We start from the raw sequence: 17,117 nt of genomic DNA on the forward strand, positions 1-17,117 counted from the left end.
AATAGTGTCAAATTTTAATTGTAGAGGGCTACATAATCTAGCAATGAGATCCACGTAGAGTCTATATTAAGAGCAAATTGGGTTTTCTGTCAAGACAAATAAGGAAAAAGATCAAGAAAATTCCCCTGTTATGGATCAAACTTACTAAAGATTGCATCTCTTGTGGAATACATGCCAATTATAGAGGTTACATTGTGCAGATTTCTAGCTCCCCCTATAACCAATATTAACTATTGTGAGTAGGGCATAAGAAAGAGAGTTTCCATATAATCGCACCCGTTCTTTCTATCTTGTAGCTGAGAACATATTTCTTTGACTTAAGGGAAATTAAAGCTGCACAAAATCAATAAAATGAATTAACAGCTGCATAGGCTGCCTTTGTAGTTGTACAATCTGTGGTTCATATCATCTCGCATTTCATTTGCTGAAACAACTCAATTCAAAATATTATCTTGTAATTTTCTACCCAAAAAAGTATCACATGAATCTCATCAAAATCTTATCATATCCTTGTCAGATGCCTTTCAAGTAAGCTTCACTTATCATCTTCAACACTCTCCATCTCCTCACCTCCACAACCTTATTTAATGAAACTTATATCTTCTTATTATCTGTAGCTGCATGGACCACCTTTGTAGTTGTAGAGTCTTTGTTTCATTTTGTCTGTCAATTTTCACCAAGTTTTCCATAGTCAATAACATTTGTCACTGACCAACAAGGGAGGTAATGAGTTTTTAGTAAAAGGAGGTTGGTAGTGGCTCCAAAGAACCTATTTTCCTGGTACATCCTATAGAAACTCTTTCCACTCTGCCACCATTGCTTGAGCCTGCCATATATCTTTTGAAAAATGAATAATAGCCATAAGAAGGTTGCAAGTAATTTATGAAAAATATGGAATGAGGGCATCTGAATGTTGTAGAGGCATATGTTTATCATTATAGATTGAGACACCATAATTGACAATATCATTCAAACATTACTATTTATCTTAGTTCATTCAGAAAGCTAATAAAGTTTTTCTATTCTAGTGGTAGTTTTCATTAGCTTTGATTTTCTTGCAAGATATGACTAAGATGTCGTGCTTGCACATGCTAGGATTAAACCCATTTTGTGGCTCCTTCCTACATAATTATATAACAGAGGAACAGTTCCATTAAAGTGTATTATTGTAGCTATTAAGCGGTGGTCTCTGGAAGGCCTGGAATCAATTTTATATACAGTGACAATTAAATCTAATGTGGAGTTCACTCAGCCAGTGCTGTTAGAACACTTGTTTTCTATTTTCTTAGATTCTGAAAATGTTAATGTCTAACTCCATTGTTGATGCCTATAATCCTCTTTGAATTTCGGTCATCTTTCCACTGTTTGGAACAATAGTTATTGTAATTTATTTTCTGTTGTGGCCATTTCCAAATATTCTCTACTCTATTTCTAAATTATTTAGTGCAATTATTTTTCTACTTTCAGCTTAAACTTAATATACAGAGAACATATTTGGATTTTGGATCTCAATAGGATTGCATCTTTTATGTGGATATCAATGAAAATAGATAGTTTCTTTTCTATTGTAATGTCATGGATGCAATGGTAACTTTTAAATAGCCAATCAAAGTCAAGAATTTTTAAAACATGTGTATAAACTATATTTTTTAATTTTCCATCTATTCAAATGATTTAAACAAAACAATTTATCTCTTCTCTGATTAGCTTAGAGCAATAATATAAGTAAGGAGTAAAATTAATTTTCTACATAAAAAATTAAGATATTTTGTACACTTTACTTTTTATGCATTCATTATAGCTTATGTCATCTTTAGAACTATTTTAAACATAAAGATCAAATAGTAATTATATCAATGACATGACATGTTGACTATTTTTTTTATATAAGAAATACAACTTAAATCTTAATATTTTTCAATATAGTTTTATTTTATTTCTACCATTTTATATTATTATGTTAGTTTCTATTTTACTTTTTCAATTATTGATTGTGAACTAAAATATTTATATAAATATTTAATGACAATAATTTAATATAAATATATTGAATTTAATTTTATTTATAATTATTTATTTATCAAAGTTTACATAAGAACATTATAACAACTTTAAGAATTACATTTTTACATTCTAAAAAATCAAAGAAATAAAAATAAAAATTAAGCAATTTTTACATTTGAAATTATAGTAGTAAATTGTGAATAATATAAAGACCAACAATTGAAATATTTTGTTATGAACATAGAATAATTATATAAAGAGTCTACATCACTATTTTTATACTCTATAAACTATCCACAAGGAACTTGTAAATAAATAATCTCTTTATTTTTAATTATAAATAGTAAATGATTTGATAATATATTTATTAACCTTCTATTTTTTTTTAAAATTATATCGTAAGGGTGTGCAAAATAGAAGGCTTACATTTTTTCTATTTTAGGATTCAATGTACTCATTATCAATGAATAATATAATTAATCCCACATTGCATTCATACACAATAAATTTTGTAAATAAGAATGTTGAAGATGACTTTTAATTCACCTAGTTGTTTATGAACTATGTGAATTGTCTATTTTTCTCTATTCTTGCATTATTTTCTTATAACTTATTTATCTTTTATATTTCTTGTATTACAAGGTGAATTTGGTGCTAATATACCAAGGCACCATCTTATCTTAAGCAAGATTTTCTATCTAATGCAAATAAGCTAGTTTTACACTGTTCAAACTATAGCAAGTCACTCACATCAAGATTCATCATAGATTGTCACATTTAATTATCAATGTCATTGATGAAATATTTGAATTAAGATTATGATTGCAATAAGACTTTGTATCCAATGCAAGTAAGTTAGTTTTACATTGTTCAAACAATAGCAAGTCACTCACGTTAAGATTTAACATAGATTGTATAATACAAAATTTATCAATGTCATTGACGAAATATTTGAATTAAGATTCTGATTGCATACATTATAGACATGTACTATTGTAATGTATGTTGACTTCTAGATAGTCACTACTTTTTGAGCACCTGAAATTCTTTTCAAAGTTACCATTTAATATATGTTGAATGGGAACATTTCTACTTCTATTTTGTTTAAACTAAAAATTCAAATGGTAGGAACTATGACACTTGCATCTCTTGTTATTATTATTATTGGTAATAATGCACCTTGAATTTACCAGTTTCTTGTATTTTAGGATTGTATATTTGAAGATCCGTAACATCATTTATTTCCTAACTTATCCTATGTGAGAGTTGGAAACAAATGTAAGGTGACCCCCATTTGGGATCATACAAAGCGTGAGATGAAAGTTTAAAAACTATTTGATAAAATTTCTTAGTACCAAGAGTTTCGCATTTGCACCATCGACCGTCGCGTGCATAGAGGGAGGGTTGTAAAGCCTAAGGAATAGGACCACATGAGTATGGGTAGAGGGTTAGCGAGTGGTAGGGACAAGATAGGTACTTAGGGGGTTGTTAAAGTTAGATTAGCATATCCGTGGTTAGTATTTAGGAAATATCTTAGAGTTCAAGTTAATTTTTTTTATGGTGTGGTGACTTGGATGATAGGTAGGACTTGGGTAAAGATTAGGATATACGTTAGTTTAGGATTAGTAACTACTATTTAGTTTCACTAATTTCATGATTAGGTATGAGTGCTTAGTAATTATCAACTGAAAAGTATTTAGTGTTAGAAAATATGAATGTATTTGTGTGTTGTAATATTTAATTCAGATATTTTGGGGTAGTATGTGATGTAGGTTAGATTAATATTGATTTTTTTTTGCATACTAAATATAAAAGAAAAAGAGTGGTTTAGTATCAATGCTTATCCTCTTCAATTTATTATATGATAATGGGTTATAGTTAGTAGTTTTTAATTGGTGGCATATTAATAATAAATAATACGTATAATATCTACTAGTGATTAGTATGTAGAGGTATAATGTTACATGTTATTAAAATAAAATATAGGATGTATAATTATTAGATGACCCTTTTGATATATTATATATAGATGTATACTATTCAATTTTAAAACATAAAGTATTATTATTTGAGTGCCTTATACATGTATGCAAATATAAAGTTGCATAGTGGATAAAAGATATTAATTTAGATGTATGTATATTGACCCATGTATTGATTTAATGCACTTAGTCCTTCTCTAGAAGCCTAGAATCAAAGTAGATTGTAAGTTGTTGTGGGATGATCATTTGTTCATGTGTGTGTGTGTGTGTGTGTACAATTCATAATTAAGTTCATATGACTTAAATTTTGTGTATTAAAATAGCATAGGTGTTGGACATTGGCATGCAAATTTTGCAAGAAGGTTCTCTTTAATATCGCTCGTATTGATCAACTAGTAGTACTTAGGCTATTAAATGGATTATTAAAATTGTCTTTCATACCTATTTAAAGTTACTCTTACAGTTCAACTCACCTTAAAAGGGATGATAAACATAATTAAATTTAAATGTAAACATAAAACCTTCGATGTGGTTAAGTTTTGTCCATGTAAACCTTGACATAATGTTGCTTTAGTAAACATGACATTGGAGATAATCAGAAATGTTGAGTAGTTCAATTTAACCAAATTAGTGTGTTACCTCCAATTATGATAAGACCATTAGAGGGCAATGAAATTACTTTATAAATATTGAACCAATGTATTTATGAGGCTAGTATAATAATTACAAAGCATACCCTAGTAGGTTAATTTAAAACACTACCATTATATATGTTAGCAAATCCTCAATACCCCTATCAAGGTGTGAGTACCAAGTCATTCTACACTTAACAAACTTGTCATTTTGCACTTATCAAACTTCACAATTACCTTGAGATCATAGAATATGTGGGTCTTGAAAATTCACCTAACCAACAATCTAATTGTGTTTAAATTTAAATTTATTTATTTAGTTTTGTTCTTTCCCTCAAATTTTGGGCATGGGATCCTTGCATAATGTTTCTTATCATAAGATTCCTTTAGTTGATTTATTGAACCATTCAAGAAAGTTTTTTTAATTAATTTTTAGTAAATTTTAATTAATTAGAAAATTTATAGTGAAACGTAATGATGCAATGTGTTTCTTAAGATGCTTATTGTTATATAGTCATAAATGTTTTTTTCTCTCCTAGAGATAAGGATATTCGTGTTATATGTTGGATGAAGCTACAAATAAACTAATTCCTCTTAGCAAAAAAAAAAAATTAAGAATATGGAATAATAGTAAATTGTCATCCAAAAATTTTAGAATTAATTTTCTCCCTTGTTTGCACAAATAAAGGTCTTTCTTATTTTGTTCGACAACTTTACGAAACAAGCCACATATAATGAATTTGACATTGAAAACATTCTTCTGATCTTTATATTATGCATTTAATAATATTACCCTTCTTTAAAGGGTACTAGCTCAATGGAAGAGCACCTGTTTTACAAATATGAGGATGGTGGTTTGATTCTATCGTGCCCTGATATCATTAAATTAATGATTAAATAAATTACCAAATATAATACCAAATAAACTACCAAATAAAATACCGAATAAACTATTGGCTATCAACGATTAACAACCAACTAAACCACTAGATAACAACAATAAACAACCAAATAAACTACCATTTAATGACAATAAATGACCAAATCAACAACTGCATTAATGATTAAAGTAGTTTAGTCATAAATTTGGTTGGGAGATAAATCTCTAGCAATATAGTACCATTGGTCATGTGATCAAAAAGTCATATATCTACAATATTTAGTAGTTTATTTAATCATCTATTATTGTTTTTGTACTAGTGATCAATTCATAGATTTTACCAATTTGACAAGGTTGTATACAAATTCATTAAGATTTCTAAGCCAAATGTTAGTTTTCTTTCAAGACACTATGGTCAGAAAATTTTTCTACTTAAGCACTTCCAAACATCAATGGTTTCTATTACTTAATTTTTAAGTTGGGTATTTGATTAATATTTTCATTGAGTTTTCATTCATTGGACCAATAGTCAATGTGTTGGTTTTTACCTCATATTCAATGCATTTCATCCCTTAAGGAGGGTAATTTTATATTTTCTAATTTTCTATGTCTCTCACTAGCATTTTAACACAAGATATCTTCTCTTCTCTTTAAAACTATTTGTTTTTCTTATTACTCTAATAGATGATAGTTTCACTCTCTTTCTTTTATAGAATATGAAGTACCACGTTACAACTACATAATATATGTTAAATCCACCATATCACTGTTGGATACAATTATCTAATTGTGTGTTGTCTTTGATGTTACACAAATGTCATATCAGTTGTCAATCTGTGCTTACCAAGCTCACTTGGTCAACAAGACACTTTCTCTTGTCTATTGAGCATTTCTGGAGATTACTCTACAAAGACAGTGTCTACTGAGCTCACTCAGGCGTCGAAGGAGATTATAGTAGAAAGCAGTGTTAACTGAGCTCTCATGGTTACGAAAGGAAAAGATGGTTAGAGTTAGTGTTCAAAGAGTTCACTTGGTTGCCAAAGAATTTTCCAAGTTCGCAATGTTAACCAAGCATCTATTGGTCAACACAGGAAATCATTTCAGGATTAGTGTTTACCGAGTAGGGTCGACCAATGAATGATTTTGTTGATTTGAAAAATGAACTTTAATTATTTCAATTATTGATTTTAGCCGACTGTGGTAATGTTTATTGGTCATTGTAAGTTGTAATTGAACTAACTTGATAATCTAAATGGTATAAATGAAAGGTCGAGTCGAGATTCTAAAAAGTATGAGCGAGTATGCAAGTGTATTGATTGTTTGAGGTGGAAAGTGTGAGTGAACTTGAAGGATGGTCAGATATCTTTGAGGAGTAGTAAAGTTATATTCGATCAAGAAGGATCTAGCATGAAGCAGAATAGAGATCTATAAATTAGCAATTCAATTGCATCTCATTCATGTCATTTCATTGTTATTTTCTTACCATTGTAACACTGATCCAAAATCTCTTAATAGAGTTGGTTTAACAGCCAGTTGTAAATCCTCTAACAAGGTGACAATTCCTATGAATTGTTTTAAGACCTCTTGCAAGGCCACTCCTAATAGGGTGATTAAATCCTCTAACAAGGTCACACCTAATAGTGTGTTTTGTAACCTTTAACCAGGTTGGTTCGTAACAGGGCTCACTTTAGAAGAGTGAAAATTAGTAGCTAGTTACTTGGTGGTTTTTCCCATATTAGGTTTCTACGTTAAATCTAGTGTCTCTTGTGTTCATTTCTTTTTTCTCATGTCTGCAATGCATAACTATTGATGTTAAATCTGCTAAAGTTAAACATACTCTACACTTACCGAGTTACACTATTTTTCAGTATGGTTATTGAGTTATAGTAATAATTAGTTGTATTAGACATCTAAAAGGATCAGTGAGAAATATTTTTGTGCTAACTAAGTCAACACCCCCCCACCCACACCCTCTCAATCACTCCATCTACATTTCCAACAATTGGTATCAGAGCTTTTGGTGCTTGTAGGAGAGGTTTTAAGGACCTAAGCTAAAGATCAAGATGTCTTACAAGGGAGAAATTCCAAAGCTTAATAGAGATAACTTTTTAGTATGGTAGGGGCATATGAGACTTCATTTGGTTTCCATTGGTGATTCAGGATGCAAATACCTTGATGAAAAATACGCTACTCTTACTAGTATATTATCTATTCGTGACATTGCTGAGAAAAAGAACCATAACACCATGATGATAGATATTGCATCTGCTCTTAGCTATGAGGAATTTGATGATATCAAGGACTACAAAACCACTTTTGAAATGTGGAATAAACTAAAGGACATTTATGGTGGTGATGACAATGTAAGTAGAGCCAAAGTTGAAAGCCTTAGAGGATAGTTTGATCAGATGAGAATGAAAGAAGATGAAAATGTTACCAAATATGTGGAAAGAATCAAAGCCGGTGTCAGTGCAATCAAAGCATTTGGAGGAGAAATCAAGGAAGAACCTGTTGTAAGTAAAGTTCTCAGAACATTGCTCCATATCTATCCAATTAGAGTATCTGTTGTTCAAAAGAGAAGATGTGAGACAAATCATAAGATAACTTTGGATAACTTAGTGGGAAGATTGACAACCTTTGAACTAGACAATTATGAAAATTATGTTCTAGCTTCCAAGAATATTAAATCTCCATTTGAGGCCAAGCTTTCACTTAAGGAGAAAAGCAAGAAAATAAAGGACATTCAGTCAGAAAGTGAAGAAGAATCAAAGGAAAGTTCTGATAGTGACCTTGAAGTTGTTGAAGCTCTACTTGCAAGAAAATATTTTAAAGGCAGAGGAAAATACAAAGGTAAAGTTCCCTTAATCTATTTTTCATGTGAAGAAGTTGGTCATAGTGTTGCTAGGTACCTAATAAAGATAAGGATGGCAAGAAGAATCACAAGTACAATGGCAAGAAGGATTTCAAAAATCACAAATCATTCAAAGACAAAGGTAAGACGACATGTTTTTATGGGTAAGGATTATGATAATAGTGAAGATGAAATAGTTTATATAGTTGTGAAAGATGAATCCGATGATAATGAAGAAGATAAGATGGCACTTATCTCTCATGTGAGCAAAAATGATACATGGATCATAGATAATGGATGTTCACATCATATGACTAGTCACAAAAAAAATTTTGAACACTTTGAAGACTATGATAGTGGTAGTGTAAGGTTTGGAAATAATGAACCTCATTGCATAAAAGGGAGAGGCTGAATCTCACTAACCAAAAGACTTGTATGTGACAATGCCTATTGGGTTGAAGGACTAAACCATAATCTGCTAAGTGTGGCACAACTAATCAATATTGGATTCAAGGTGGAATTCATGCATGGTAAGACAAGACTGCTGGATGAGAAAGGAAAACTAATTGGTTTAGGCAAACAAACAAAAGGTAACTTGTTTTATCTTGATCTTGGTGATTGCTCATGTTTTATTGCTTAAGTTTAAGAAATTTGGTTATGGCATAGAAGGTTATGTCATGTAAATTTTGATAACATGGTGAGAATAAGAAAATTTAGGAAAGTAAAAGGCATTCCTAGTTTGAAGAAACTAGATGTTGGTTTATGTAAGAATTGTCAAATTGGCAAAATGGGAAAGACTAGTTTTAAGAGCAAAAACTATCAATCTGAAGATATCTTGGAATTTGTGCATAATGATTTGTGTGGACCTATTAGAATAGAAAGCTATACTAGAAAAACATTATTTATTCTTTTTGTTGATGACTATTCAAGAATGATGACTCTTATGTATCTTAGAGAAAAGTTAGAAGCATTTGAAAAATTCAAGTGGTATTTGGCAAGAGTAGAGAAAGAAATAGGGAAAATACTAAAATGCTTAAGATCAGACAGAGGTGGTGAATTCATCTCTAATGAATTCAATAACTTTTGTATTGAAAGAGGAATCAAAAGAAAGGTATTAGCCCCTAGAACTCCTAAGCAGAATGGAATAGCTAAAAGGAGGAATAGATCTATCATGAATTATGCAAAGACTTTAATGATTGAAAAAATATTTTTATCAAATACTGAAAAGACGCTATGAGCACTATAGTTCATACCTTACACTAAGTATAGTTGAAGAAGGACTTATATAAAACTCCCTATGAGTTATGGTATGGCTATAAACCCAATGTAAGTTATCTAGAAGTATTTGGAAGTAAATGTTATATCTTGAAAGAATCTAGAAAAGACAAATTTGATGTGAAAGGTGATGAAGGTATATTTTTAAGATATTCTTGTAGAAGTAAGGCATATAGATGTTTGAATTTGTCTACTCATAAAATCACAGAAAGTGCACATGTGAGAATTGATGAGTTTGCAGAAAGAACTGAAGAAGAAAGAAAAAAGGAACTAGAAGACTATAGGAGATTTGTTTACATTGAATCTGATACATTTCCAAACACATCTTTTAATAAGGAGATTTCTACTCCTGAGTCTTCCTTAGTCATCGAGTTGCAAGAAGTTCAAACTAAGTCACTATCTAAAGCTACCGAGTTAGTGTTTACCAAATCCAAAGGACTTGAGTCATAGATAGAACAACCATAGCTAGAAGTTGAAATTCAAAATGAAGATAGTGGAATTCAGTCAAAAGGCAAAGAACCTATATTGGCCAAGTATGTCAGGAGGCATCATACACCAGACTAGATTATTGGAGATAAATCGGAAGGTACTATGACAAGAAGTAAGCTAAAAGATACATGTTTACTTGCTGATTTTGAACTTAGAAATGTTAAAGATGCACTAGAAAATGAAAGTTGGATTGAGGCTATGAATGAAGAAATTGAGCAAATAGAGAAGAACAAAACCTAGACTCTTGTACCTAGGCCTAAAGATAAAAATGTGATTGGAACAAAATAGGTATTTAAGAACAAGCTAAATGAAGATGGTAAGGCATCAAGAAACAAATCTAGATTGGTATGTAAAGGCTATTCTCAAGAAGAAGGCATTGATTATGGTGAGACTTTTGCTCCTATTGCAAGATTGGAAGGTGTCGGGACCTTACTTGCAAATGTAGCACATAAAGGATTTAAGGTATATCAAATGGATGTTAAATATGCATTTCTCAATGGTATTCTTGATGAAGAAGTCTACATTGAACAACCAAAAGGTCTTGTTGATCCAAATAGAAGGGACATGGTTTGCAAATTACACAAAGCATTGTATGGTCTAAAACAAGCTCCTAGAGCATGTTATGAGAGGTTGCACAACTAACTTATACATATTGGTTTCTAGAGAACTAATGATAACAATAGTTTGTACATCAAGGAAGGATCAAATAACAAGATTGTATTGGTAGAGATATTTTTGGATGATACTTTATTTACTGAGAATGATGATCTATGCAAAGAATCTTTAGAACAAATGAACAGAGAGTTTGAAATGTCTACGTTTGGTGAGATTAAGTTCTTTGTTGGTTTGCATATATAGCAGAGCAAGAATGGTATCTACATCACCTAGTCTAAGTATATCAAGGAGATACTCAAGAAGTTTGGTATGGAAGATTGTAAGCCAGTTGGAACCCCCATGTGTATTGGATTAAAACTCACTAAATATGATGATTCAAAAGAGGTAGATCAGACCTTATATAGATCAATGATTGAAAAATTACAGTATGTGGTTTATACAAGACTTGACATTGCTCTTGCAGTTGGTATAGTGGAAATATTCTTAGCTAAACCCAAAGAAAATCATATGATGGAAACCAAAAGAATCTTAAGATATTTAAAAGGTACTAAAGAGTATGGTCTATGGTATAAAATTGGAGGAAATTTCAATCTAAAAGTGTTTATTGATGCTGATTAGGATAGAAATCTGGATGACAAAAAGAGTACAAGTGGTTGAACATTTTTTTGTAGCAAAAGGTTGGTATCTTGGACAAGCAAAAAGAAAAATTGCACATCCCAATCTATAGTAGAGGCATAATATGTTGTAGCAGTAGTAAATTGCTCCAATATTGTTTGGCTTAAATAGTTGTTGGAAGGCATGAAGGTTGAGATCAAGGAACCAATTGTCATGTTTTGTGACAATACAAGTGCAATTAACATATTTAAAAATCTAGTGATGCATTCCAAAGCAAGCATATTGCTATAAAATATCATTTTGTCAGAGAATTGGTGCAGGACAAAGAAATCAAATTGGAATATGTTCAGGGATAGTGCAAAAAGTTGGGTTCCACTTTTGGCCAAAAAGTGAAAGTGTTTTTCTTGTTTTTCAAATTTTTTGTCAATTGATGTCAAAATTTGAGATATTTAGAGATTGAATATAAAAAAACTAGAGAAATAAAAATTTTAGTGTTTAGAATCTAGTTTTTGAATATGTAATTTATTTGTACACACATGATTTTTTTTTTTTTGGTATGGATCTTTAAAAATCACTTTTTCAAAATGCCTGTTTCAGGACCGTACCACACTCATGTACAGATAGTATAATTTGACACAAATAAATGAATTTTCACAAATCTTTTTAAAGGGAGTTACCTAATACACCTAAGGTTGATGAAAATATTTTTTCTTAATTTTTTATTGAATAATTTTATTATTATTTATTATTAATTGGCTATAAAGGTAAATTTTAAAACCTCTTGTGTACGGACCACATAATTTGATCAAAATCTCACTTTTTCCATTTTTTTTTAAACATCAAAAGAATTGTATGTAGATTGATGACATATAAATTAATTTAAGAAAAATTATAAAATGAAAAAGTTATTAAGGTTTTAGTAAATGTCACTTTTTAACATTTAGGAGATAGTTTTGATTAATAAATAATGGAAAAATAGAAAATAAACTAATAACACTATAAAATTTACATTTTTGGAATTAGAACAGTAAGACCTATAATGGGTTTTTGTCTCATCAAAAAATTCAATGGGAATGACTATAAAAAAATTATGACAATACCAGAAATTGTCGATTAAATGCTTTAAAAAAAAAAGATCATAAAGGCATGGGTTGGTGGGACCAAGTCTATGCCATGTCTTTTCCCAAGGCAAAACCCCATGCAAAAGTTGAGAGCCATACCAAATTCCTGCTCATGTCTCAAGAATCAGGCACCCGATTTGTAATTAAAAAATTTGGTGCCTGATTGCTTTTAAACCATTGTAACCGATTGTTTAAAAATCAGGTATTCGATTCTTTTTGAAATCAGGTACCCATTTCTAATGTACCCATTGGGCCCCAAAAGCTGTCCCACAGACTAAGTTTCAATGATTGAAATGATTGAATAATAGTTTCAATTTGGCACAATGAATTTTGTCATGCTTATTCTATTTTCTTGTCCTCTTATACAATTTGCAAGCTACTGATTCAAATTCAAAATTGGTGCAACACATGGGATCAAAACAATGAAGAAAGAAGAAAGAAAAAGTTCTGACAGATGAGGCGATTGTAACAAATAAACAGAATGAAGCACAATGTCAACAAGAGAGAAGACAGAGAATTAGAGACATAAACAATGTTTCAAAGGAGAAAGACATTAAGGATACCACGATGGATGAAGAGGTCAAAAAAGAGAACCCAATACAAGAAAATCTAGGTGCACATTCTAATCATGCATTCAATACAGGTGTGTCTCCAAACCCTCAAATTTTCTCTCATGATGAAATTGGTGATTTTTTAGAAGCAAGTTACGATTTAAACAATTTAGATTGTCTTCATGAGAAGCAATTGTCAAATGATCATGCACAAAACACTCCAATTGAAATGCATGCCTCGAAATAAATATCAAAAAAATTTGAAAATGATATTCAAATCTCAAACAACAATAAAAATAGTAGAGTGTTTGAAAATTAAAATTGAATGAATGTAGACATAGAAACACCAACTACTAAACAAACATGTCAGGATGATAGTAAAGTGTCTGAATATAATTTCTATATTTCTAATTATGTGATAGATAATCTTGAGGGATTGGTTTCATAGAGAAAAATTACGACACATGCTAATAGATTGTATAGGCATTTTTTTTATAATAAGAAACTTGGGTTTCAATGTTAGCTAATGTTGCAACTAATTAAAATTTCTAAAATGCAAAAAGTAATGAGAATGTTGGTAATGTATGCAAAACTCAAGAATAAAAATGAGTCTTTAAAACAAGTTGTATCCATTGTTGGTAGTGCCTTTGATGTTATCGGAAAGAGAAGTTGGTTTAAAGATAAGAATGTAGCACGACGAGTAATAACAATAGCTTTAGTCAACAAATCAACATTTGACAAAAGATTGATTAGCAACATAAGTGGATATCTTAATGTGAATCGTAAGACTTTAGACAGAATTGTAAAGAGAAGGGTTAACTTTGAATGTAATCCAACAAATATTTTATGGACTTCTAGTGGTAGACTCTCAAGATGTGATATGAAACTTACTAGTGAAGTCAAAAGTTTGATTGAAATTTTTTGGCATGATAATACAAGAGTATCACCTAATTCAAGAGATGTTTTTAAATTGAGAATTGAGTCAAAAATACGAGATCCACATCCTGAACACCTTTTGGACATGACTCAAACTGAACTGTTTAAAAAATTTATGGATTGTAAGGTATTAAATATTACCATTAGTCAAAGATCTTTTGAAAAGTGTAAACCATGGTATGTAAGGTTTAACAAGGAAAGAATCACATGTTGTTGTAAAACTCATATTTAGTTTTGTTACCATTATGATGTATTTCGATCTATACGTGGTACCATGCATAGTAAAGAAATGTTGCAAGAATGTGGTATAAAAATACCACCTCAAACTATAAAGGATTTCATATCAGGTTTGTTTTGTAAGCCACCTAATGATCAATACTTTCTTTTCAATGCATGTCTTTCTAGTACATGTGATATGTGCAACAATATTTTTTTGTTAGAATAATGTTTGCATGAAAATGCTTTGATTACTTTTGGACAACAGATAGTTGAGGTAAAAAGATTCAAAACTATTGAATATCTATTGAAGGATGGGAAGATTGGAAGAAGGTGTGCTCTAGTTACAGGTAAAGTTAGTTGTCATGCATTTATGGATGAGTTTAAGAGTGTGATCATACCAAAATATGTTAAACACTCTCAATATTCTAGATGGCTTGATGGACAATTTTGCATATGTAAGAATACATTTCCAATTAGTACTTTACTTTCAGTTGTTGACTTTGCAGAGAACTACACGCTTGCACTACATTTAAATCAATCAGATGAATGATTTTTCATTATTGTATTATTTATATATACATATGTACTTATATAATTTAATTACATGTATGTGTGTGTTGTCAATACCAATGTAGAGAACTTATATACCTTTTATTCGGGTCTCAATTACAATTTATGCAAATTTAAATGTTAAAGTGGATCGAACATCAATGCCTTGTGCAATTTCACATAGTAAGTATATGCAAATTACACATATATTTACATAGTTCAGATACCTTGAATATTAATTTATGTGTTTATTAACATGTGTTTTTTTTTTACAATTTTATTTTACAGGACCTCATTTGAAGAGATGTGTTGAACCAATTTTATGTTTTGAGTTCACTGAACTATAAATATATCATTGACATTGTCTTACATATATTGTGAAATATGTTGTACAAACTAATTCAAAAATGAGAGTTTACTTCTATTTGAAAGTTAAAGGTATGCACTTGATAAATTATAAATTAATTGTCGATTTAAGTAATGACCTCCTATTTTGTACCATTACTTTTACATTCAAGCATGTTTAAATTAATGTTTGTTTGAAGTTTCAAATTTCTATTGATTATAATACTAAAAAAAGGTCACTTGTAAATGGTAATTTAAAGATCATCACTCATTGTATTGATTATATGTTAGACCATTACTCATTGTATTCATTGTATTTATTATATCTTACATTACCAAAAAACACATTAATATCACTTCTGATACATTTTTAGGTACGTTATCCATACATGTGTGTCTTAAGGGAACATGGGAGTCTTAATAGGTCATAACAATTTCTATACATTTTAATAAGCCTTAATATGTTTACTAGCACATAATAGGTATTATTAGGTGATAATGAGTCTTACATTACCAAACAACACATTAAGATCACTTATGATACATTGTTAGGTACGTTATCCATACATGTGTGTTTTAAGGGGACATAGGAGTCCTAATAGGTCATTGTGCCTATTATAGGTTATGATATATATTCATATGTTTATTACCACATAATAGGTCTTATTAGGTAATAATGACTCTTACATTACCAAACAACACATTAATATAACTTATGATACATTGTTAGATATGTTATCCATACATGTGTGTCTTAAGGGGACATGGGGGTCATAATAGGTCATAATAATTTCTATACATTTTAATAAGTCTTAATATGTTTAATAGCACATAATAGGTATTATTAGGTGATAATGAGTCTTAGATTACCAAACAACACATTAAGATCACTTATCATACATTGTTAGGTATGTTATCCATACACATGTGTCTTAATGGGACATAGGAGTCCTAATAGGTCATTATGTCTGTTATAGGTTATGATAGGTATTCATATGTTTACTACCACATAATAGGTCTTATTAGATAATAATGACTCTTATATTACCAAACAACACATTAATATCACTTATGATACATTGTTAGGTATGTTATCCATACATGTGTGTCTTAAGGGGACATGGGAGTCATAATAGGTCATAATAATTTCTATACATTTTAATAAGTCTTAATATGTTTACTAGCACATACTATGTATTATTAGGTGATAATGAGTCTTACATTACCAAACAACACATTAAGATCACTTATGATACATTGTTAGGTACATTATCCATAGATGTGTGTCTTAAGGAGACATAGGAGTCCAAATAGGTCATTATGTCTGTTATAAGTTATGATAGGTAATCATATGTTTACTACCAAATAATAGGTCTTATTAGGTGATAATGAGTCTTACATTACCAAACAACACATTAAGATAACTTATGATACATTGTTAGGTACATTATCCATACATGTGTGTCTTAAGGGGACATAGGAGTCCTAATAGGTCATTATGTTTGTTATAGGTTATGATAGGTATTCATATGTTTACTACCACATAATAGGTCTTATTAGGTGATAATGAGTCTTACATTACCAAACAACACATTAAGATCACTTATGAGACATTGTTAGGTATGTTATCACTACATTTTTAAATCTAGTAGGTCAATTTTATTTGTATGAATCTCAATGCATAAATTTGATGTGATATTTATCCAATAATACTCTATAGATAGTTAAAATTATTGTTCATATTGGATATATACTTACAAAATGTGTCATAAATGTGTCATATGTTTATGAATAAAATATTTTAGAATAAAGGAAATGGTTTGAATATACTTAAAACATGGTGAAACATAATAATATATACTACATAGACAATCATGATAAGAAGTCATAAACAAATAGTACATGGTATAACATATAGTTTTAACTATCCTGACACAAAGTGTATACATCATAAATAATAGACATCATAAAAACACAATCTACAGGTGCCAACAAGACCTAATAAATCTAATCAAATGTGCTCTTTACTCCATGTGAAGAGGACTCAGATTGA

The sequence above is a fragment of the Cupressus sempervirens genome, chromosome 8, assembly GCF_028749045.1.
Source record: "Cupressus sempervirens isolate cs-2001-9-10 chromosome 8, ASM2874904v1, whole genome shotgun sequence".
NCBI lineage: Eukaryota > Viridiplantae > Streptophyta > Pinopsida > Cupressales > Cupressaceae > Cupressus > Cupressus sempervirens.